Source organism: Pongo abelii, chromosome 13 (assembly GCF_028885655.2).
Source record: "Pongo abelii isolate AG06213 chromosome 13, NHGRI_mPonAbe1-v2.0_pri, whole genome shotgun sequence".
Lineage (NCBI taxonomy): Eukaryota > Metazoa > Chordata > Mammalia > Primates > Hominidae > Pongo > Pongo abelii.
The window spans coordinates 58,224,012-58,250,134 of NC_071998.2; the positions used below are offsets into that span (position 1 = coordinate 58,224,012).

At 40.3% G+C, this 26,123-nt stretch overlaps 1 protein-coding gene across 11 annotated transcripts in view; it reads right to left on the bottom strand.

Moving 5' to 3' along the window:
- Positions 1–26,123, bottom strand: part of KANK1 (KN motif and ankyrin repeat domains 1) — a 249,335-nt gene that overhangs the window by 194,234 nt on the left and 28,978 nt on the right. The gene's annotated exons all lie outside the window — the stretch shown is intronic.

Here is a 26,123-nt window from a genome sequence, read left to right on the forward strand (position 1 = left end):
TATTTATATAACAGAACAGCTCCAAGTCACAGGTCTAGACTTCTTTGCTATGCTCCTCCTTAATGTCCTTCCAAAATTTTGCTCTAGCCTTTTCAAAGGTGCCTGCCCATTCTACACTGGTTTTTTCCACCTCCTCTCATAGCATCTGACTAATCCTATCTTCACTCCTGGGTTCCTTGACATTCCTACCATTGTTTGTATAGGTTTGTTTGTTTTTTGAGAAAGAGTCTCGCTCTGTCACCCAGGATGGAATGCAGTGGCACGATCATAGCTCACTGTAGCCTCAACCACCCAGGCTCAAACAATCCTTCCACCTCAGCCTCCCAAGTAGCTGAGACCACAGGCGTGTGCCACCATGCCCAGCTAATTTAATTAAACCAGCCCAGGCTGGTCTCAAACTTCTGGGCTCACAAAGTCCTCCCACCTCAGCCTCCCAAAGTGCTGGGATTACAGGTGTGAGCCACCACACCTGGCCGTACAGGTCCTTTTAAAAAACAGATTTCCTTAGTTCTTGGGGCCTCAGTAAGTTCTTGGGCTGCCTTCTCCTGTTCTTCCTCACCCAAGGATTAGTACTTTTGTGATCTGTCTTCTACATTACTATCTGTGGCCATGAGATCATATGTACATTTTTGACTAACAGTTTGGCTATTTTTCAATAGCCACCTACCAAGAATTCCCGGCCTTAATACTCCAGGATGATATGGACATTTTTCCCCATTGTCACTTAAAGTTCCTTTAGAAACATCTGGTAAGATCCTGAACCTCCACATCCATTTTTGTTCTAAATTTTTAAGCCTTCTATTATGAAAAACTTCAAATATATACAAAAAAGAATACTATATTGAATACAATGCATCCATCACTAAGCTTCAACAATGATACATATTTTGCCAGCCTTTTTAATATATTCCCTCTTTTTCTGTTTTATATTTGCTGGAATCTTAAAGCAAAACCAAAACAATATATCTTTTCACTTATAAGAACATCAGTGTGCATTTATAACTAATGAATAAATTTGTTTTTTTATTTCCTCTTGAGACAGGGTCTTGCTCTGTCACACAGGCTAAAGTACACTGGCGCAATCTCATCTCACTGCAGGCTCAACCTCTCAGGCTCATGTGATCCTTCTGCCTTGGCCTCTCGAAGTACTAGGATTGCAGGCATGAGCCACTACACTCGCCCAGAAATTTGTTTTTAAAGTAACTACCATGCCATTAACAAACCTAACAAAATTAACAATTTCTTATCATCAAGAACTCAATTCATATTCAAATTTTTATCATCTCAAAGCTGGTTTGTTCAAATAGGAGTCCAAACAAAGTCCCCATACTGCATGTCATTACTGAGACCATACTGGGACTGAAGCAGAGAGGACTAAGCCGTAAGTGAGTCTGTAACAAGCAAGCAAGAAGCTCATTCAACTAAAAGAATTAAATTGGAGGTCTGGCCCAAGAAAGTGGAAAAATAAACAAAGAAAACTAAAACTATTCAGGAACATCATGAAGCAGGGCAAGAGCTAGAGAGAAAGTACCAAAGGGGCTAGGAATTTGAGTAAGGAGAGTAATTGGACAAATGACAGAATTATCTTAATGGAACAAGGACTTTAGCTTTAAAAATCTCACTTTGGATCAATGAAGTAATGAGAAACAGTTACTAAAAAGCAAAACCTCATAGTCATTGTATCTAATTTAATTTCTCAAATTTTAGTTTCATAAGCACTTTTGTACATCATAGCACTTTAATAATTATAAGTTTAAAATGATCATGGCTAACTCCATGAGACTAAGATCTGGATCTGGCTGACTCCAGAGACTCACCACATAGTCAGAGGAGAGCACAACTCAGAAACCAAGGTTCCCTAAGTCTTCCCTGGGAATCACTAAACTCACATTGAACTTCTATCTGCATCAGATACAGACACACACAGAGAAAAGTTTTATATAAGCAATGCATGCTCGTTAATTAAAAAAAGAAAATTAACCAAGATAAATTCTAATACTTCTCAGTTTTTGAGGTTTATTATCAGAAATAGCTCTAAAATTTCTCCTCCTCTTTAAAATAAGATTTTTTAAAATGCTTCTGTATTCAGTTACAATTCTTTGGGAATTTTCCCCCCAAGGTAAAGCCAAAACAGACTCTAGAGAAAGAAGAAATAAGAACCACAACTTAGCACCCCACCACCAACTTAGCAGCAGTATTTTATAGTATGATTAAAAAGTCATTTTAAGTATAACTCTGAAAATGTTTAATGATTACTTTGAATGTGAGCACTGATGTTTGTCTACACAAGTTAATGATGTTATGATAACATCATGAAGGTTAAAAGTTGTTTTTATTTAAACAGAAGGGGTTGTTGGCATCTTTATCACCACTAAAGGTAGTTTTAGCATTTCAAAGGGATTTTTTCCTAATTGTATTTTGAGAAACACATTTCTAAAAACACGTATATACTAGGAACTCACAGATCTTGTCAAATTGAATATTTCATATTCCAGTACAAGTCTGGACACATCAAATCTAAAGGAATTTCTTAAGGCTTAGTAAACCAGCCTCTGTGATTTCGTCTCCAGCCAAATGGGAATCTTACGCTTTTACAGTTATTTCAGCTAATTCTCAGTCACTGCAAGAAGACAAACGCAGCAAAGGTTTGATGCTGAAACATTCCAGAAAAAGGATAATCCCCATCATATACAAACTATAGTATTTTACCTAATTGGTATCTGAATCCTGATTTATGTTCACTCATTTGATTTATTTAATTAGCAGTATAGTGACTATGCCATATACATAGCAGACTGAGTGGAAGAGTTTATCATCACAAAGCTAACACTGTGTTCACTTTGCACATCTAAGTCACGTGCCATCATGTACCTGGTGTGGAAGGTAGGGGAGGCAGGTGTCCCCACTGTCTTCCCAATAGTGGTGACGGCTCCATAGAGTCATCCTATCACCCTTGACTATTCAGGACTTCAGATCGCCATCCTGCTTTGGATTACTGATGTGGTATAAGACTAGGAAATGGCTTTCTCAGGGATTAGCTATTGGCCAGCTCATTTCACTAGCACTTAGTACTATCTAGGGGTTCTACTGTCTTATGACTTATTACTTGTTCTCAAAGTGTGGTCGCCAGGCCAGCAGCAGAAACATTACCTCGTATGAAGGTTAATTTCACGTGCCAACTTGACTGGGCAAAGGGATGCCCAGGCAGCCAGTAAAACATTACTTCTGGGTGTGTCAAGAAGAGATCAGCATTTGAATTAGTAGACTTCACTAACTCTCTTCCTGTTTGCCCTGAGAATACTTGCCCATGGTGCTTGCAGCTGCAGTATTTACCCCAAGATAACCTTGCCACGAAATATCTCGTTTTTTAAATTTTCACATCGTTCTAGTATATCGACTTTGGAAACAAAAGACATCATCCTATTTATAGGATTCTGTTTTTAGTAGTGGCATTTCCATTTACAAAATAAAGTAATTCTCAATTGCTGAAAATGTCAAATCCTAGAAAACACAGCATTCCTATGAGTGATGTTAACATCGTTCTCTAACAGTTGATGGAAGATTCATTTGATGAATCCGATTTTTCTGAAATAGACGATTCTGATAATTCAGATGATTCTGATGTTAGTTCTGTTTAGAAATAATATTTTCTATTTTATTTTCACATTGAAAATCAGTCCGATTTGCTTTAGCCTCCAAGAGCCTGTTTATGTAAAATTAAATAAGCACTGGCCACAAACTGCACTTTTTTTCTAAGTGGGAAAAGGGTTAAGAAGACCGCCAATATGGATGCTCATCAGTGTGGATGGGTGTCATCCAATCAGTGAGGGCCAGAATAGAACAAAAAGGGAGAGGAAAGGCAAATACGTGCTCTCTGCTTGAGCTGGAACTTCCATCTTTTCCTGCCCTCAGACATCAGCGCACCTGGTTCTTGGATCGTCAGACTCAGATGGAGATGGAAACTTACACCAGGTGCTCCCAGGTTCTCAGCCCTCAGACTCAGACTGAATTACACCAATGGCCTTCTTGTTCTCTAGTTTGCAGATGGCAGATCTTGAGACTTCTTGGGGAACATCCTGGAACTTCCTGGCCTTCATAATCACATGAGCCAATTCCTATAATGAATCTCCTTCCTAATATACCTATGCTGTCTCTTTGGAGAACCCTCATACAGCTGGCAACTTGTCAAAAATGTACATTTGTAGGCCAGTCCCAGAACTCCTGAATCAGAAGGTCTGGGGTTGGAGCCCAGCTATCTGTGTTTTAACATAATGCTCCAGAGGACCCAAATGCACGCTAAAGTTTGAGAACTACTGCTATAAATTATATATTTTTAAATGAGCATTCATTCAGATTTCCATTATATTTGGGTTTAATTTCCATTAGACCTATTAAGTACAGGTTATTTTCTAATATTTCTTAGTACAGATTTTATAATATTCCTATAAAAGTAAATTCATATAGAGGGAAGCTTTGAATTTACCAAAGTTCAGTAGAACAGGGTGACTAATATGAAATTGAACAATTGGCTTATATTTTTCTCATACTTCATCTCTGGAACAAAATCCTTACAACAGTTTATAAGGAAACGCTTCATTACATTGCTCACATTTACTTCATCCCCTGTGTTACACAGGTTCTTGGCATTTGAGGTCACTTCTGATAACTGCCTAAAATGAACCAGAACTACAGGGTGCCAAAGATCAAGGACCCTGAGAAGATATGAAGCTGAGGACTCAGCTTGATCGCTTTCCACCTGCGTGCTCTTAGAAAACTCAGCCACTTTAAGCCTCAGTTTCCCCAAATGTTTAATAAAAATTACAGTATACCCCTCATCATAGGGAGAAAATCAAAGGTGTTTAAAGCTGATTGCCTGGCACAAAGTAGCCCTCAATGCTCCACAGTAATTTTATCATTATTAGCTAAGATAATTATTTGATTTTAAATACTTCTGAACACACTTAAGTCCCTAGAAGGCAGAGGTTGTAAACATCTAAATTGCTTTTCATAGCAAGCACCTGATAAATGATTTTCTTAAATAAAGGTGACAAAATTACAATTGCATTCTTTTTGAGACAGGGTCTCACTGTCACCCAGGCTGGAGTGCAGTAACACAATCATGGCTCACTGCAGCCTCAACCTCCTAGGCTCAAGCGATCCGGCCACCTCAGCCTCCCAAGTAGCTGGGATTACAGGTGTGTGCCACCAGGCCTGGATAATTTTCTAATTTTTTTGTAGAGAAGGGGTCTCGCTATGTTGCCCAGGCTGGTCTCAAACTCCTGGGCTCAAGCTATCCTCTTGCCTCGGCTTCCCAAAGTCCTAGGATTACAGGCGTGAGCCACTGCGCCCAGCCACAATCATGTTCATTTCTAACAAAGGATCACATGGTAGAAAAATAGCTCATTCTGCAAATAAAAGCAGTGTATGCAATATCTAACCACAAACACCCTGATCAAGAGAAAACATTTCAAAATATTTTATTTAAAGATCTCTAAATTGTCACAGGGAAAAAGGCCAAGGCATAGTACAGACTTGAGCAGATTAGTCAAGAATATGATTTGATGAATTAAAGAAATTACATTTTGGCAGGGCTGAAGCAGAAGGCAGGCAAAATTCCAAGTTTCTTCTGGTTCATTCAAATGAGCAGTTCCCTTCCTTTGTGCAGCTAATAACATAATATTAAAACATATTATATTTAAAAGGTCAAAAAGCCACATGAAAAGAAAAAGTCACTTAAGAATCTTCTAGACATGTGTCAGGTTGACATGAACACCATTATCAAATATTGTTTAACAACTGCTGAGGAGATGAGGGTGTGGGGCCTTCATAAAAATGAGTTTGAGTCTTGGCTTGGGCAATCACCGGCTAACTGACCTTAGTTAGGCAGGTCCTTGAACCTCCTAATTGGTCTTCTTGCTTCTACTTTTGTCTTCTTCCTGTTCATTCTCCCACAGTAATCACACAAGCAGGCCAGAGCTCCCTTTCTACCTCAGGGTCTTTGCATATGCTATTTCCGCTTTTCCCTCTCAGAGCACCCACTGCCAATCTTCACACAGACAATTCGATCAGTCCTTCAGGTCTTAAGTCACTTCTCAAGAATGCCGTACTTGCCTAGGCTAGATTAGATCCTACTGTTACATGCTCCCTTTATTTTTGTTTTTTTGAGACAGGGTCTCACTTACCCAGGCTGGAATACAGTGGTGCGATCATAGCTCGTTGCAGCCTTGACCTTCTGAGCTCAAGTGATCCTCCCACCTCAGCCTCCTGAGTAGCTGGGACCACAGGTGCACGTCAACACACCCAGCTAATTTTTGGTTTTTTTTTTTTGTTTTTTTTTTTTTTTTTAGAAACAAGAGTCTTGCTATGTTGCCCTGCCCAGGGTGGTCTCCAACTCCTGGGCTCAAGCAATCCTCCTGCCTTGGCCTCGCAAACTGCTGGGATTACAGGTGTGAGACACTGCACCTGGCCCCTTATTTTGTAACTGTTATCACCATTATAACAACACTGATCGTATCTTTTTAATGTCATCAGTCTGCCCTACTAAACTGCAAGCTGTGTGGAGGCAAGAACCATGTCTGTTCACTGCTGTATTTCTAGCACCAAGTGCAGCGTCTGGAGCACAGGTGAGAGTAACCATTATAAACGGTCCTCGCCATTGTCCCAGCCATCCAGAATAACTAGCTAACTTCATAGAGTTAAGAGGTAAACACTTTCATATCAGTTGGGTTCACAGATGTGCAATACTGTCAAATGAAAAATAAATTCAACATCTTTCTGGTTTCCAAAAGCAGAATCAAGAAAAATCTGAAAAACAACTGCAGACCCTCTGAATTTAAACTGACAGCTAACTTCAGATTCAAAATTTGGGAATCATGCCTATAAAACCAAACAAACTAGTAGATTGAATCTGGTATGAAATACCATCATGGGTAACAGCTGTGCCTCCCATCTACTCAATCTGGATAAAAAGAGGGGAACACGCAAATGTGTGTGTTTTCTGCTTGCCCTTATTCTTCATCTTTCCACTTTGATTGTAACTGCGAAAAGCCCCAGGCAACACAGGGGGAGAGCTGCCTGAGCTTCTTATGACAATCTGGTTATACTGAGCCACACATGTTGTATTAACCATGTATTGACACCCCAACCCACATCATGTTCCTCATTCATTCCCATCCATTTTCCATCTTGGGTTTCCTCCCTGACCCATCTCTTTTTCTGCTTTCCTTTACTTTCTACCACTCAACTTCTCTCAAGATGTGAGGCACAAAGATACAGCAGAAAGAGGGCTGGATTTAAAGACTCCTGGAGCCTTTTTTTGGAGAAACTGCTAAAACATATCACAAGAAATTATTCTGGAGTCTGGGAAAAAGAAGAGTTTAATGAAGTATAGACAGTTTGGAGAAAGAATGGAAAAAGAAATAGGATAACATGAAATTGTTAGGAAGAAAAGACTCCTGGGCCTTACGCTCGTAATTAACCTTGTAACTCCCACACCACCCAAACATCTACAGTGAAGACCTTGTGTATCTTCTTAGGCTGCTGGCCACTACCTTGCATGTGAGAGAATTTAATCCAACAAAGGAGAACAAATCACTTTCTGACAATGGTGTAATGTTTTTGTTTTATTAGAGACAGGGTCTCCCTCTGTTGCTTAGGCTGGAGTGCAGTGGCACGATAACTCATTGCGGCCTCAAACTCCTGACCTCAACCAATCCTCCCACCTCAGCTTCCCAAATTGCTGGGATTATAGGTGTGAGCCACGACACCTGGCCCTGAGAGTGGTGTTTTGATAAGATACCTTATCTGTTCTTGCTGCTTAGCCCAAAGAAATATACTGTTCAAGATCTGCAATCAGGCTTCATGTACGGATGTGGGGAAAAAGGAGTGGCTAGGCACCGTATTATTAAATAATAAGGAGGTTTTCTTGGTAACAAACACCCTATAACAGCTTTCATAAAACCCAGTTAAGATTGGAGCTTTAGAATTACCAATATCCAAAACAATACTTGAAATTACAGTATCCCTGGGGGGAGGGGAGGCGGTTGGGGCGGGGGAACCTACCACAGACTGTCTGCTTATTTATCCCACCTGCAATATGATTGCTTGCAAACAGGTAATTCGTGATTCTGAATAATTATCCTGCATCCAACCCAGTGGTGTTGCGACTGCTGACATTCCACACGAGAAAGCAAGTCCTTGGTTTGAAAGGTGTGTTATGTGGAAAGGACCAAAACTCACCTCAGTGTTCCCAGTTTTAATTCTCCTTTGTGTATTTCCCTAGGGAACTTTCTGACCACTGCCCCCTCAACCCAGGACTTTGTATGTGCCATCCCCCAACCTCCATTAAGGTTCATTTTACCCTCTGGAAGCTAGAAGGAAATGAAAGCAGTCCCAGGAAGAACCGGGCTTATTTCCTCCACACAGACAATAACCGCCACCTGCATGAGGATTTACGCACCGAACCCTCCCCTCACCCCACTTCATAGTTCCTGTGTCATACAGTCACAGCCACTCATACCTCAGAGAACGAGGAGGAAAAAGAACAAAGGGGCCAGGTGGCTCGGGCAGAGGGAGGAAAAGGTGGCTTCTCTTTCACACTCCCACAATACAGCTATTGCCAGCGGAAGCCAGGCTGCTCCCCATCTCGGGCTGTGTTGAGACAGCTGTTGGAGCCAGAATAGGAAAAGGAAGGAAAAAACTGTCCTCCCTAAGGATGGCTAGTTTTTTATTTTGAAGGAAGGAAAACTGCTAAACATGAACGGGAGCCTGTCTTGAAGCACTGTGGAACTTTCATCTATCAGTTTAGTTCTATCCTGCCATGAACCACTCCTTGGCAATTCTCACTAGCAAGCTGGACAGCCTGAACATGAACGAAGTCAGCCATAGGAGGAGGCCATTGTTGACTCTTTCCCAAAGGGCACAGTCAGTGACAGGGGTCTTCGGCAGGCACCTGGCACACAGTCACATCCGCTACAGGAAGTCAGCGGGGAGACCTTATAGGAAGGTTCTGGGAGGGGTTCTTCGCTATTCTCTTAGGAGGCCTGGGAGGACTGTCAAAGTAAGAGTGAGGAAGAAATAAAATCAGAGAAGAAAAGGTGAAAAGCTGAAAATTCACACAGGTTTCTTTGTCCTGTTTCTCTGTGGAAGAAGTAGGAAAAAAAAAGAAAAGAAACTTTAGAATTATTGGTGGAATTATAATGAAAAAAGGTAACTTTTACATGACCATATCTATAATTTCATGCAATGATAGTTCTTTGACCAGACTATAAAATTTCTGTCATTTATATATTTGCATTTATTGTCCCTCTCTCTTATTTTATTTTTTAAAAATAAAGATAGGGTTTTACTATGTTGCCCAGGCTGGTCTCGAACTCCTGGACTCAAGCAATCCTCCCATCTCAGCCTCCCAAAGTGCTGGGATTACAGGTGTGAGCTACTGTGCCTAGCCTCTATTTTATTTTTATTACATAAACATAACGTGGTCATTATAAAACTTTAAAAATCTTGATAAAAAATTTTAATTAAATTCTCTCAATTCCCAGAGAAACTCTGCCATTAACATTTTAGTATATCCTTTCATTTTTTCTATACACACATAAAAATACACGATGGGTTAGTTGGTAGGGGTGTTTGTTTAGAAAAATTTCCTGTATTACAACTATTGGAATTTTTTCACAGAAGTCACAAATATCTGTTTGTGCAAACAAATGTTTGCATTCTTTTCTTAAACATTCTTGAGAAATACCCCTGCTATTTAGCGTTAAAATCATCCCAGAAAGCATATGAGGGCATCTGTACATGCTGCTGAGGGTTTAAAAGCCAAAGAAGTAAATACCAAGTTCACCTACAGCAATAAAAAGCTCAGGAACCCCCCCAACTATCTCACTGACAAACCTTCAGAAAGCCCTCCTGAGTTAGTACCTAAAATAACACCAAGAAAAAGCTGGGACTCTTCCCTGGAGGATCTTTTGAAGTGAGAAAAATCTTTTGTAACCACTTTTACTGAAGATGTGTAATGTGGTTTAGAATGACTGCTGATACTAAGGTTTAAGAATATCTTACTTTCCCTTATTTATCCATAATAAATATTATTTTCTCTAGAAATCCTAAGGAATTTTTTAGTACTAATGTAATAAAAGGATTTGGCCAAACCATGAAGTACATGAGAAATAGTTTTCTTAACTATAGAAAACCATATGCTATCATAGTTATGAAGGAAGATTATGAATTTCATGGTATAGACAACTTAAACAGATGTTTATCAACACTTCCTGCAGTCCTAAAGAAAAAAAAACCAAAAGTTAGATGATCTCAGGCTTTTTAAATTACATGATGAAAGACTGCCATAATCAGAAATAAAGTTTAACATCAACATCCTTCAGCCTAAAACTTACCACTTTTTGTCCACCACCACCTTCCTCTTTCACAGCATGGGCTAGTCCACTACAGAAATGTGTTTTACTATTTTGTGGAGTGGCAGACCAAGCAGTTATACAGAGACACAAGAAAAGCATGCTTACACCATTTATATAATGGTACCCACCATGCAGGAAGAGAATTCTTATCACTAGCCCTATCTTTGAAACCATGTGAAAGCCAATTTAATAAAAGGGGCCTAAAATATATCTGCATAGAGAGTAATTCAGAAGGGAATGTGCCCACAACCAAGGCTTGCCTATCTCAGATTCAACATGGCCAGCAGTTTATTTTAATCTGTCTCCCCATCACCATCTTTAAATTAAGACACTTCCTGTTTTTAACCCAGTCTCATTGCTTGCACACACTGTGCCAAATCTTAATACTCAAGCTTGTTTTCATTCTTGCACAGGCTTTAGATTTACACATCATTTCGGGGTAAAATATTTCTGAAAACAGAAAAGGCAACTTTGCTCTTCAAACTTACCCAGGGCTTTCCAAGACAGTTCTGTGAATTCAAGTCCTTCCCCACTGACAAAATGTTACTGTAGACTTTCTTGTTAATTGAACCCAAGACACTGTCAGCCTGGACGTTAGAGGGGCTCACAAAACTTAGCCAGCAACCTTTTGTACTGAGCAAAACAGATTATCAAATGAGCAGCCAGCATGTCTAAGGGACTCTCGTGCTGCAATTTGAGAAGGCTGAAAAAGAACACCAAGAGAGGGAGCTGCTAATTAATTCTTCTCCTCCGCATCAGCCCCAAATGTTTCAAACAACAACTGATCTGGGAACACAATTTTGACATTGTTGAGATAATGACCCGATTTGTTCCCAAAATGCTGGGAGAGCTGCTGCAACCCTATCTGGTGAGAACCATTTGTACTCTTTCCTTCCCAAAGCCAGAGTAGGCTCGTTTCCAAAGACAAGGAATACTTCCTGTCTTTTTTCCAAGCCTGACAGTCAAGGGGCTAACTATGCATTAGAGCCTTATCAACATAGCACTGAAGTATGGGCTACTTCAGATTAGCCCGTACTTGGTTGCCAAAATAGAATTTCCTGACAGATACTATTAAAATACAGATGTTTTACAGTGTGCCCAGAAACAGAAATAAGGACACAAGATTGCCTTGCATTACAGAATTTACTGCTCAGGGGGAGTGGGGGTGGGAGAAGGAATAGTGAAAATGGCTACATAAGAATAAACAGATGAAAACCTACAACGTGATGAATAAGAGTTCTATGGTAGAGAGGTGGGAGAGGCAAGGTGAAAACTGCCACAAGCAAATGAGACTGCAGCAAAGTATGTAAGGAGACTGTTCTCTGGTCCACCCACCTCCAGCTATCACCTTCTCTGACTGCCTTTTCCCATGAGCCTGAAAGGTTCACAGACACCAGGGTTTCTCAGCACAATTGGTGTTTGGGGCTGGATAATTCTTTGTTGTCAGGGGTTGTCCTGGACACCGCAGAGTGTTTAGCAGCATCTCTGGCCTTTACACACTAGATGACAGTAGCACCTACCCTCTCTGGTTCAGCTGTAACAATCATAAATTTCTTCGGATATTGCCAAACATTCCCTGGGAGGCAACACTGCCCTAGATTGAGAAGTGCAGATATATCCTAGGCCACCACGCATGGAAGGTGTATTTTGCACACTAAACAAGTGCACCCAGCTAAGGTGGCACGTAAGAGCTGAAGTCCCATGCACGGTCCACTCACCAAGCCAGGGACTGTGTCCATCCAGAAAGGCACACATTTTCTAATGTCCTCAAAGGCTCTGTACTGGCAGGGTGCGGTGGCTCACACCTATAATCCCAGCACTTTGGAGGCCGAGGCGGGTGGATCACTTGAGGTCAGGAGTTCGAGACCAGCCTGGCCAACATAGCAAAACCCTGTCTCTACTAAAAATACAAAAAAATTAGCCGGGCATGGTGGTGCATGCCTGTAATCCCAGCTACTTGGGAGGCTGAGGCAGGAGAATCGCCTGAACCCGTGAGGCAGAGGTTGCAGTGGGCCGAGATCGCATCACTGCACTCCAGCCTGGGCGACAGAGCAGCGAGACTCCATCTCAGGGAATTTAAAAAAAAAAAAAAAAAGGCTCTGTACAGGCCAACAGTACTGCATCTCCATATGCTGTCACTCTGCCATGAAGTCCCTGAAATTTCGTGTTGCTAAGCCCAGCAAAAATGACTCAATTCTCTTGGCTCTGCAGGAGCTAATGCTGGTAACCACTGCCTCCTTGAAAAGCACCCTTGAAGATTTCCTCCACCCTTTCTGTCCATTCCTCCTCAGTCTCCTTTGCAGGTTGCTCTTCAGAATTCTGCCCTAAGCCCTCTTCTGCTCCCCCACCTCTAACTAGGTGATCTTATTACCTCATCCGCTGCAGTTACCATCCACATGGGAAAGACTCCCAGAACTCAATTCATTGTGCTCTCTTTTCTGAACTTCAGATGCAGGGTTCAAGCTCACATTTCCCCTTCAATGATCTGTAGATCCTTGAACTCAATCTGTCCATAAATGAGCTCATCCATCTGCCCTCACAAACCTCCCAGGCTTCCTTTCACTGAGTAGCAGCCAGATCCTCCCAGAAGTCTGGGCACTGGGCTTGATGTTTCCCTCTCCCCATTCAATCAACTCACAGAGATTCTACTCCTAAACCGCCATTTGTCCACTTTTTCTAGCCCCAAGGCCAGCTCAGGCTACAATGTCTCTCACTGGGGGATTTGTAAATACAGGTGCCCTCCGTTCTCAGGCCATCCTCACATACCCAAGCTGGAGGGATTCCTCCAGCCAGCACTTCACCTACCAACTTAAAACTTGTCAGTGATTTCCCACAACTCTTGAGATAAAGTTTAAAATTTCTTAACAGTTTACCAGGCCCTTTATGACCTACCCTCCCACCCCCACGCAATAATCACACACTAAACTCTCTTTGGTTCTAAACACAGGATGCTCCCCCTCCTCTCCTCTTCCCCAAGTCTACCACTTCACCTGGCTAACTCCACCTCACCCAACAGGTTTCAGCTTCAACTATGACCTCCACCTCCCATTAATGTTCCCAGTATTACATGCCCATAACAGCCCGTACTTCCCCTATCAGAGCGCTTACTCTGCATATGTGTCTGGTTCCCCAGCGAAATATGTTACATCCCCACTTTGCATCATCCATCAGCTTTGGCCTCACTTATTCCTCCACATAGTGTTTGTTGGCCGGTCCATCTATTAATTGCTCATCTCAAATTTGTTATGTCTCATCAGCAATAGTGAAGATAAGAAGTACCAAGACTATAGAATGCCCCTCTCTGCACCAGATGCTGTAGTGATGTTAAAATACATACATGACACAGAACTAGCACTCAAATATATTAAAGTAGGGAAATTACGTAAGAAGTTAACAGGGCCAGGTGCAGTGGCTCATGCCTGTACTCCTAGCACTTCAGGAGGCCAAGTAGGGAGTGGCTTGCCTGATTCCAGGAGTTCGAAACCAGTCTGGGCAACATGGCAAAACTCTGCCTCTACAAAAAATAAAAAAATTAGCCGGGTGTGGTGGTGCACACCTGTGGTCCCAGCTACTCAGGAGGCTGAGGTGGGAAGATCACTTGAGCCTAGGAGATGGAGGCTGCAGTGACCCATGGTCATGCCACTGCACTCCAGCCTGGGCAACAGAACATTGTCTCAAAAATGAAATAAAATAAACAAAATAAAATAAATTAAAAAAATAAAAATAAAATAAAATAAATAAATAAAATAAAATAAAAAATAAAATAAAATAATAAAATAAAAATAAAAAATAAAAAATAAAATAAAAATAAAAAATAAAATAAAATAAAAAAATAAAAAATAAAAAATAAAATAAAATAAAAATAATAAAATAAAATAAAAAAATAAGAAAATAAAAAATAAAATAAAATAAAATAAAAGTAATAGAACATGAAATGTTATATTTACTAAGCAAATAAAGGTAGCCTAAGAAAATAGCTAGGTAGGTAGGAAACAAAAAATTGAGAAATTATCAGGATTAAAGAGATATGACACGGAGCCTCCTAATAGAGAAGCCCTGGATTTGGATTCAGATTTTGAAGATGGTAAGAGGCAAAACAACCGGCATAGAAATTAACCAGAGAAATGTCAAGTCTTGCAACAATCAACTACTTTTTAAAATCAATTAGAGTTATGTTTTTTCAAGTGGAAACTTTGTAAACTGCTGCTAGTTTTCCATCTGCACTGACAGCATAATGCAGAATGGTCATTTTCTGGTGAAATGAGAACAAGTCATTGAGATCTCTACTGACTTCCATAGAAGGACAAACACGCAGTAGTGTGTCTTCTGAAGCTTGGGGATTTTCATTTTTTTTTTTTTTTTTTTTTTGAGACGGAGTTTCACTCTTGTTGCCCAGGCTGGAGTGCAATGGTGTGATCTTCACTCACTGCAACCTCCACTTCCTGGGTTCAAGCAATTCTCCTACCTCAGCCTCCCGAGTAGCTGGGATTACAAGCGTCCGCTACCATGCCCGGCTATTTTCTTTTGTGGTGTTAATAGAGATGGGGTTTCACCGTGTTGGCCAGGCTGGTCTCAAACTCCTGTCCTCAAGTGATCCGCCCACTTTGGCCTCCCAAAGTGCTGAGATTACAAGCATGAGCCACCATGCCTGGCCTCAGTGTTCTCCAAATACATTACATTGTATAGAAAAATTAATAAATAGGTTGGGTGACAAGTTAACTTACTACCTTTAAGGGCTTATTACCTTTTATCAATTTTCGTCCCACTTTTATTAAGGTTATAATTAAAAAATAAAAGTTGTATATATTTACAATATACATGGTTTGATGTACATAGACTTTGTGAAATTAAATCTAGCTAATTAACATATCCACCTCACACTTATTTGTGGTGAGAACATTTGAGAGCTAATCCCTTAGTAATTTCCAAGTATACATTAACTATAGTCACCACACTGTATAATAGATCTCCAGAACATATTTATCTTAACTGAAACTTTTTACCTTTAACCAACGTCCTCCCAAGTACCACTAATCTCCCAGCCCCTGACAACCACCATTCCACTCGCAGCTTCTGTGAGAGAGTCTGACTTTCTTGAATACCACATATAAGTGAGAAAATGCAGTATTTGTCTTTCTGTGCCTGGCTATTTCATTTATGAATAGGTTCATCTATATTGTTGCAAATGACAGGATTTCTTCTTTTGTAAAGCTGAAGAGTATTCCAGTGTACACATATACCACATTTTCTTTACCCATTCATCTACTGATGAACACTTCCATTGTCTCCATAACTTGACTATTGTGAATCATGCTGCGAGGGACATAGAAGTATAGGTATCTCTTTGATTTCAATTCCTTTGGATATATACCCAGAAGTAGGATTGGTGGATCATATGGAAGTTCAGTTTTTATTTTCTGCAGAACTTCCACACTCATACTATTTTCCATATTGGTTGTACTCACATTCTTATCAACAGTCTAAGAGGGTCCCTTTATCTCACATTTTCCCAAAACACTTGTTACCTTCTGCCTTTGATAATACCCATTCTAGTAGATGTGAGGTGATATCTCACTGTGGTTTTGTATTTTTTAGTAGAGACAAGGTTTTGCCATGAGGCTAGGCCAGTCTCGAACTCCTGACCTCAAGTCATCTGCCTGCCTCGGCCTCCCAAAGTGCTGGGATTACAGGCATAAGCCACTGCATCTGGCCACTCACTGTGGTTTTAATTTGCATTTCCCTGATTAGTGATATTGAGCACCTTTTCATGTATCTGTTGGTCATTTGTATGTCTTCTATTGAGAAATTTCTATTAAGGGTCCTTTGTTCATTTTTTTAATCAGGTAATTTATTTTCTTGCTATTGAGTTGTATGGGTTCCTTGTATATTTTATATATTAACCCCTTATCAGATGTATGGTCTGCAACCATTTTATCCCATTCTACAGGCCATTCTCTTCATTCTATTGTTTGTTTCTTTTTCTATGCAGAATTTTTTTTAGTTTAACATAATCCCATTTGTCTATGTTTGCTTCTGTTGTATTTTTGAGGTCATATCCAAAACATCATTGCCCAGGCTAATGTCAAGAAGCTTTTTCTCTGTGTGTTCTTCAAGTACTTTTATACTTTTGGATCTTACTAAGTCTTTAGTCCATTTTGCAGTCAAATCCTCTACCCGAGCCATGCCCCCAATCTTTAGTCCATTTTGAGTTGATTTTTGTATATGGTGTGAGAAAGGGGTTTAATTTTTCTGTATGTGGATGTCCAGTTTTTCCAACACCATTTATTGAAAAGACTCTCTTTTCCCCATTGTGTGTTCTTGGCAACTTTGTCAAAGAGCCAACCGACTGTAAATATGAATTATTTCTGGGGTCTCTATTCTGTTCCATTGGTCTATATGTCTGTTTCTACGCCATTACTATGCTGTTTTGATGACGGCTTTTTAGTATATTTTGAAGTCAAGTAGTATGATGCCTCCAGCTTTAGTTTTTTTTTTTTTTTTTTTGGTTTTCAACAAACCAAAACTTAAGAGATGCAGCAAAAGCAGTACTACAAGGAAGTTTACAGCAATAAACTCCTATATTAAAGAAGAAAGATCTCAAATAAACTTAACTTACACCACAAAGAATTAGAAAAGGAACAGCCCAAAGTCAGTAGAAGGAAAAAAATGAACATCACAGCAAAAATAAATGGAGACTAGAAAAAAAATAGAAAAGATTAATAAAACCAAGAGTTTTTTGAAAAGATAAAATTGACAAACCTTTAGCTGAACTAAAAAAAAGACAAAATTATAAATGAAAGATGAGACATTACAATTGATACCACAAAAATACAAAGGATTATAAGATACTACTATAGACAAATATATGCCAACAAATTAGATAACCTAGCACAAATGGATAAATTCCTAGAAACATACAACTTACGCCAAGGCTGAATAATACAGAAACAGAAAATCTGAAGAGACCGATAGTAAGTAAGGAGATTGAATCAGAAATCAAAAACCTCACAACAAAGAACATCCCAGGATGTCATGGCTTCACTGGTGAATTTTACCAAATATTTAAAGAGAAGAATTAACACCAACCCTTCTTAAACTCTTTCCAACAACTGAAGAGGATGGAATCAACCCTTCCAAACTCATTTTTCAAGGCCAGCAAGGACACTACAAGAAAATAAAATTATGGGTCAATATCCTTGATGACTAGAGAAGCAAAAATCCTCAATATAATACTAGCAAACCGAATTCAAAAGCACATTAAAAGGATCATACACCATGAACAAATGGGATTTATCCCTGGGATGCAAAGATGGTTCAACATATGCAAATTAATTAAAATTAATTAATACCACATTAACAAAATCGAGGATAAAAATCATGGGATCATCTCAATAGATGTATAAAAATCATTTGAAAGCATTCAACATCCTTTCATGATAAAAACTCTCAAAAGATTAGGTATAAAGAATGGAACTCGACATAATAAAGGCCACATATGGCATGCCCGTAGCTAATATCATACTCAGTAGTAAAAAGCTGAAAGCCTTTCCTCTAAGATTAGGAGCAAAACAGGATGCCCACTCTTAACCACTTCTATTCAATATAGTACTAGAAGTTTTAGCCAGAGCTATTAGGCAAGAAAAATAAAATGCATCAAAAATGGAAACAAGAAGTTAATCTGTCTCTGTTTGCAGATGATATAATCTTATATACAGAAAACCTTCAGAACTTCACCAAAAGATTGTTAGAATAAACTCAGTGAAGTTGTAGGATACTAAAATCAACATATAAAAATCAGTAGTATTTCTATTATATATACTAATAATGAACTATCTAAAAAATAAAGAAAATGATTTCATTTACAATAGCATCAAGAAAGAATAAGGCTGGGTGCAATGGCTCACACCTGTAATCCTAGCACTTTGGGAAGCCAAGGCAGAAGGACTGCTTGAGTCCAGGAGTTCAAGACCAGCCTGGGTAACGCAGAGCGATGTCTCTACAAAAAATTTAAAAATCAGCCAGGCATGGTGGTACACACCTGCAGTCACAGTTACTTGGGAGGCTGAGGCAAGAGGATCACTTGAGCCCAGGAGTTCAATGCTGCAAGGAGCTGTGATTGCACCACTGCACTCTAGCTCAGGCGACAGAGTGAGACTCTGTCTCAAAAAAAAGAAAGAATGAAATACTTAGTAATAAATTTAACCAAGGAGGTGAATGATCTGTATGCTGAAAACTATAAAACATTGCTAAAAGAAATTGAAGACATAAATAAATGGAAAGATAACCTGTATTCATGGATTGGAAGAATTAACACTGTTAAAAATGTTCATACCCCCCGAAATGACCTACAGATTTAATACTATTCCTATCAAAATTCCAATGTAATTTTTTACAGCGGAAAAAAATATTGTATGGAACTACAAAATGCCCCGAATAGCCAAAGCAATCTTGAGCAAAAATGTACATGACATTTAAAAACTGGAAAGTTTTCAGCCAGGCATAATGGCTCATGCCTATAATCCCAGCACTTAGGGAGGCCGAGGCAGGTGGATCACTTGAAGCCAGAAGTTCAAGACCAGTTGGGCCAACATGGTGAAATCCCGTCACTACCAAAAACATAAATATTAGCCAGGTGTGGTGGCTCATGCCTGTAATCCCAGCTACTCGGGAGGCTGAGGCAGGAGAATCACTTGAACCCCGGAGGTGGAGGTTGCAGTGAGCTGAGATTGTGTCACTGTACTCCAGCCTGGGCAACACAGCGAGACTGTCTCAAAAAATAAATAAATAAAAAACAAAAGCTGGAAAATTTTCAAACAAAAATTTTTATAGGTGTCATTTATGAAGTACTTACTATGCCAAATGTCTAACAAATATGTTGTCCCTTATAACCATCCTCTGAAGGACAATCATTATTTCCGTATTACAAATAGGAAAATGGAGGCTCTGATCCAATCAGAGACAGAATTCAACCCCAACTCTGACTCCTTCCTTATGTTCTGAGCTGACTCTCAAACAAATAACTAAGCAAACAATAGCTTTTGCTAGATAGCACCACGCTGTTGAAACCCACCTGTTTGAAGGAACCTCTGCAGGTATCTATAATTAAGTTAGGACTGTTCCAACTTGAACTAGTTGCTGTCAATTTAGTTTTGAAAATTGCTCCAGCCTGAGGCAGAATGTGCCTCTTAAGAACCTCAAAATTGTTTTGTCAATCATGGAGTAAGCTTTACCGAAATGCTATAAATGCTTTTCTTTCCCTCTTCTTCCTGGAGAACTGAGAACAATGCTGAAATGTGTAAGATGTCTGCCCCTTCTTTATGCAACTTTTTACAAAAAATAGGGTCCTAAGATAGAGGACCTTGCACACAGTCTCCTGTTCAGCTGCCTAAGAAGGCATTACTGAGCACTTACTACATCCCCATTTTTTGCAACACAATCTTTCTCAAATACAACCATCCTAAGTTGGGCACTATTATTAACTCTCTTTTTTTTACAGATGAGAAAGAAGGGGCTGAGAGAAGTCCAGAGCTTGTGTTCTTTCCGCTCTCCCAACCATGTTGATTCTGCCACAGCTCTACCATCTGCTTCTCAGTGCTGCCCTCAATAGCTCTGCTCCAAGACAAAAAAAAAAAAAAAAAAAAGAATGAATAGCTTAACAAGACAGAGGGGAATCAACAGTAAATAAATGTTTGAGCCTACTCAGGGCAACTTGTGTTGAGTGAGAAAATAAAAGGAAGGACCCTATCCTCAAAGAAATTAAATCCAGGAATACTGTTAAGACACACGAAAATAAGTAAAATAGAAAACACTCCTTTCTCAATCAAGAGTTCTCCATCTCAGCACTACTGACATTCTATAACTCTTTGTTGTGGGCTATTCTGGGCATCTCTGGCCTCTACTCCCTAGATGCCAGTAGCACCCCTCCCCAAAATCATGGCAACCAAAAATGTCTCCAAACACTGCCAAATGCCCCTGGGGGGCAAAAATCGATCTCCCACCCCCATCTGTTGAGAATCACTGCTCTGAATGACACAGGTGTTGAAATATACCTATTATTATTATTTCAGGTTATTCCAGGGCTTCATCTTAGGTGCAAGCTTTCAGAGTTCTTTTTCAACATACGAATCAATCAAGATTTATAATCTCAAGAGAAAAAAAGAGCTCCCCAAATTACTTGTTTATCAAAGACATTAGCAACAGTTGAGAGAGAATTATCCCAAACCTGTGGCTTGTTGAAAAATTAATTTATCCCATCCATGCTTTGATCTTCTAGCAAATTATTTTCTGAGACAAGATTTAACTTGTGAGGGCCTGACAGGCTAACCAGCTGTCAGACAGGAACTGGTATCAAATTCCAAGTGTCAAGTGGAGAGGAGGCTTCTCGTCCTCCCCAAGGGAACCCTGCTCAGTAACATACCAAATGTCACAGAGGGGTCCAATTTTCCCACGCAAGAGCAGAGGTGCAAACATCAATGCAGCTTAGCTTTGTTTTCAAAGGAAAAAGAGTCGTTTAGGAGGTGATTTTATATTTAAGTATTTCCGTTATGAAAGGGTTCCTGTTGTTTTAGTTTTAGTTCTTAATTTCACCATAAGCAAGAGAGTCACAACTCAAGTGGTCTCCTTGCTTCTCTCTCCCTTCCTTTCCCTAAAAGAGAGACGGAGGTAGCTTCCAGTCTTCCAACAGGTCTTGCTCATCTCACACCTGACCTGCAAGGTGTGTGCTGTCAGCCAGGTGGAAGAGATGCACCCTGAATAAAATGCTTGATAAGAAACCACATACTTAACTTAAAGAGGTGCCGACTGCAAACTAAGAGAGTTAACTGTATTGTGTTTACACCTTATCATGTGTGGCAGGCAGAAAAATGCACCCCCCAAAGGTGCCCAACTTCTAATTCCCAAACCTGTGACTATGTTAGATTCATGGCAAAAGTCATTATGCAGACGGCATTAAGATTAAGGACTGTGGGATGGAGAGATTTTCCTGGATTATCTAGATGGACCCAATCTAATGAGTCTTTTTAAAAAGTCTTTTCTTTCTGTGGTCAGAGACAGAAACATGGGATCACACGAGAGGAGCCAGAAGAAATGTCAGGCGTAAAAGGTACTAAACTTGCCAGTGATGGCTTTGAAGATGAAGAAAGGGGTCACAAGCCAAGGAATACAGGCGACCTCTAGAAGCTGCAGCAGTAAGGAAACAGATTCTCCCCAAAACCTTCAGAAGGAACTGGTCCTGCTGACTCCTTGATTTTATTCCAGTGAGACCTGTGTCCAACTTCTGATCTACACAACTGTAATATAAAAAATGTGTGCTTTTGTGTATTTTTTTTTTTGAGACAGTCTCGCTCTGTTGCCCAAGTTGGAGTGCAGTGTCACAATCTCAGCTCACTGCAAACTCTGCCTCCCGGGTTCAAGTGATTCTCTTGCCTCAGCTTCCCAAGTAGCTGGGATTACAGGTGCCCGCCACCATGTCTGGCTATTTTTTTTTGTATTTTTTAGTAGAGACAGAGTTTCACCATGTTAGCCAGGATGGTCTTTAACTCCTGACCTCAAGTGATCCGCCCACCTCAGCCTCCTGAAGTGCTGGGATTACAGATGTGAGCCACCGCGCCCCACACGTGTGCTGTTTTAAGAATGAAATTTGTGGGGTTTATTATAGCAGGAATAGAAAACTAAAAGACTTTAGCACCTGGAAGTAGGGTGCTGTTATAACAAATGCCAAAAAATGTGGAAGTGGTTTTGAAATTGGATAATGAAGGAGCTTGGAAGAATTTTGAGGAACATGGTAGGAAAGGTTTACATTGCCTTAAACAGACCTGTTAATAGAAATATAAACAATAAAGACTGCTTGTGAGGACCCAGAAGACTGCTTGTGAGGAGCATGGTAGAGAGAACATAAATAGCCTTAGAGAATACCTCAACTGTCAAGGACACAGGAAATCACAAATACCATGATTCTACAGCCCATTTGCTGCCTACTGTGCACCAAGCAAGTGGAGCTCCAAGGCGGGCAAAGGCCCTAACAACTCAGGGACAACTCTGTCACTCAGCAGGTGTACTGTTTCACCTCACGCTGAGAGTAAAGCCATCTTCCTTGCATGTTACTAATTTCCTAGCCCTGTGGCCTGAGGTAGACCACCTCTCTGAACGTCACTTGGGGATGATCATAGTACCTGTGAGGTCACACAAGAAAACTCACAGTACAGTGCCCAGTACACAGTAGGCACCAAAAATGTGAGCTATTTCTCTATCTGGAGAGAAAGAAGTGTGGGCAGGAATAGATCCTTCCTTTCTCCCACAGGAAAGCCCCCAAGGACTCTTCCCCCAGGAAGACTTAGGGCCTTTGCATAAGGGAAGGAAACAGATGCAAATGTAGGGGATCCTCAAGAAGCCACATACATCAAAGGCAAGGTTTGGGGACCTAATGGGGTTATTCCAAAAGCAAGGCACACAGGTACTGAGGTCTGAGGAAACTGCCCTAGGCAACAGAGAAAGAAAAAAAGGAGGCTGTGTTGTTTCTTTGGGTGACTCTATTGCTGGAAACTTGCCCACCGCAGTCTGAGAACACTGGGCAGAGTTACTGTGCCACTGTCAGTGCCAACTTGGACAGGAAGTGATGTGGCCAATCCCACGGTTGTGAGGCCAGAAGGAGGGGCAAAGGGGGCACCCTCAAAGAAAGACATCATTTTAAATTCTCTGGTCTGGCTTCTTACCTCAGCTTCCCCTCGCCCCAACCTCCACCCATCTCCACCCATGGAATTACAATACGCAACTCAAATTAAAAGACTAATTGTTCCTACATGGGCAAAATTTTACACAAAACTTATAGAATTTTCTACTTAAGATGAATAAACAGCTTTCTTATTGTAAACATGTTTTAGTGTTGGTGCTTTTATCAAGTTTCTGGGAGAAGCCATCAGAGGAAGAAAACAGGCACTAGAAACATCTGATCCTTTCTGTCTCTTTACATCTGTACCCTTGACTATAAATCACAGTAATTCATTCCCCAGGATGAACAATCAATAGTTAAATGTCAGCCAGTAGGCTGCTGCATAACTAAGAGGGGGAAAAATCACGTTAGGAGTGATCAAGATAAAACTAAGGGGCAAATAATTAAATAATTCTCTGTTGGTATGTTTCAAAGACGTATGTCTGCCAACATGGTCCAGATTTTTTGCTTAAGAGTGGCACTTTCCCCTGTTCTTTCAAGAAAATCTCCTTAGTGCCTGCTGAAAAGATATCACATCTTACATTACTTTCTGTTGATAGTGAAATCCACAGCCTCCCCAGCAATGTGATTAAGGCACAAATTTTTGAGACCAAAGCACATGTACCCAACTGAGCACAATAATGCTTTCAAAAAAAGAACAAGTTTCAAAAGTTCTTCTAACAATTCCATTGTTCAGGATTCACAAGCTGGAAGAACGTACATTTCTGCATTTTCTGAATTTCCACAAGTTGGGTCAGTCTAAAGGCTCATTCTTTACACTCCCACAAACTATTTATTACTCTATGCCCTTTCCAAGCAAATCAAGATAGGCAGTTATCAAAGCAGATGCATTATTTGGGTCCACCAGAAAACAGAATTGGTTCTGCCCACCCCTTTCTCCCAATCTGCAAGCCTCTGTTCATCCCTGTGAATAAAAATGCAGAATGACAAAAAGTCTGGGTGACTTACATTATTCTCCTTATCTCAACATAAGTGTGAAATCTGGGGGTGTCAGCTAGTCAATCTCCAGGTCCTCTTAAAAGATAATGTGCCTGGTGGTTTTGCTTTGCTTTTCACAAACGTGGAAAAGGGGAGGCATGGCTTAGAGGCAACTACATAACGAACTTAGCTGCTGAAAACAAATTCCAGCCTACTTCCAGAAGATGAAAAACAACACATAATACATAGAAACTGTTCAAAGCTCCCATGACCTTTGCATCTGTCTCACTCTATCAGCAACTAGAAATGCCACCTCAGTTTTGACAGACTGGGCCTCCAAAAAACAGCCTCTCTCATCCTTGGCTTCTCACCCAGCAGCACCACCTTCAAACTAGGACAGTCCAGATACCAGAGTATGATCCAGTAAAAACTATTCGGGATTCAGATAAGTCAAATAAAAATCAGATGGTCTAAGAGTGTTTTGGAGGAGGGGAAAATAATAAATAATTTTCCATTTTCTATGCCTGTCCAAGAGCACTAGCTAGTGTTTAGACTGTGCCTGCCACTTTAAACGCATTATGCCTTACCTCATCCATCCCCCACAAAAAGCCCAGTGATACATTTTCTCTATGTCCATTCTTCAGATGGAAAAACAGACTTAGAAAGGTTAAACATGCGTAAAGTCACAAATTGGCAAATCTAAACTCTGCACCCACACTAATGCTCTTAACCTAGGCTTAATATCTACGATATACAGTGATTAGCAACAGATTCTAAAAACAGCTATGACCCCTCCAAATTGCTCTTGGGGTTCAATGAATTTTACTGAAACAATTAATGATTATCTCCTTTTTTCAACAACCTTTGTTCAAAACCTCACACACTCAGCTTTGCCTCTGACTGGCAATAAGTCACAATATCTCCATGGCACTGGCTTCAAAGCAATGCAAATATTCAAAAGTGCTTTCCTCTTCAAAGACATCACTGCAGGACAAAATCCAATTCCAAAACTGTTCCGACCAGCAACATGGTGCCAGAGATGCCCCATTATCGTCAGCAAAACACCCAGCCTCCAAGCATAGCCACCTCCCTGTTCCCTCCTGCAGCTGTGTACACAAGGTTTATTATACCCCAATGGCCAGCTTTGCTTTCTTGCCAAGAGATAAGAAAAACAAGGTTGAGACCCTACTACTGGTATGAAAATCTTCGATCCACACTCCAGAAATATGGAAATGCACTTCTACATAATAAACTCAAGCAGTTTTACCCACTTCCAAGATGTTCCAAAAACAGTGATAAAGGCTGTATTTTATTCCCAGGGTAAGGCTTAAGGGGCAAATAAGATGCTCAAACCAAGTAGCTTGGTGAAGACTTTCATATAAGGAATGTTAAGCTTCTGAGTATCAACTATATGTCTAAATTTAAAAATAAAACAATTAGAACGTAGAATGGTTGTTACCAGGGGCTGGAGGGAGCGGAGGGAAATGAGGAGTTAAGGGTTGAATGGGTGCAGAGTTTCTACATAGGAAGATCAAAGAGTTCTAGAGATGGATGGTGATGACGGTTGCACAACAATGTAAACATAACATCAATGAACTATACACTCAAAATGATTGAAATGGTAAAAAAAAAAAAAACAAAAAAGGTGCTTGAGGGAGGAGAACCGCTTGAACCTGTGAGACAGAGGTTGCGGTGAACCGAGATCGCGCCACTGCACTCCAGCCTGGGCAACAAGAGTGAAACTCTGTCTCAAAAAAAAAAAAAAAAAGACAAATGCTCTCAAACTCCTTTTAAATCTGTATACACTGTTATGCCTAAGTGGGGCCCAAGTCCCCTTTACAGTCATCCAAGGAAACGACTGACCACAGGGGCTCAGAGTGGCCCACAGATGATTTTATAGTCTAGTCTATAATGCCTCTGTGTTTGTGCTCATGTCCAATGAATGTTTTACACTTATTATCTTACAGGAAAAAAACAAGTTGTTGAAATTCCTCACTCATGTGCATGCTGCTTGGAGGCCAGGTGGATGTCTCAGGTGAGCATCTAGACAAAAGTTCTCTTGT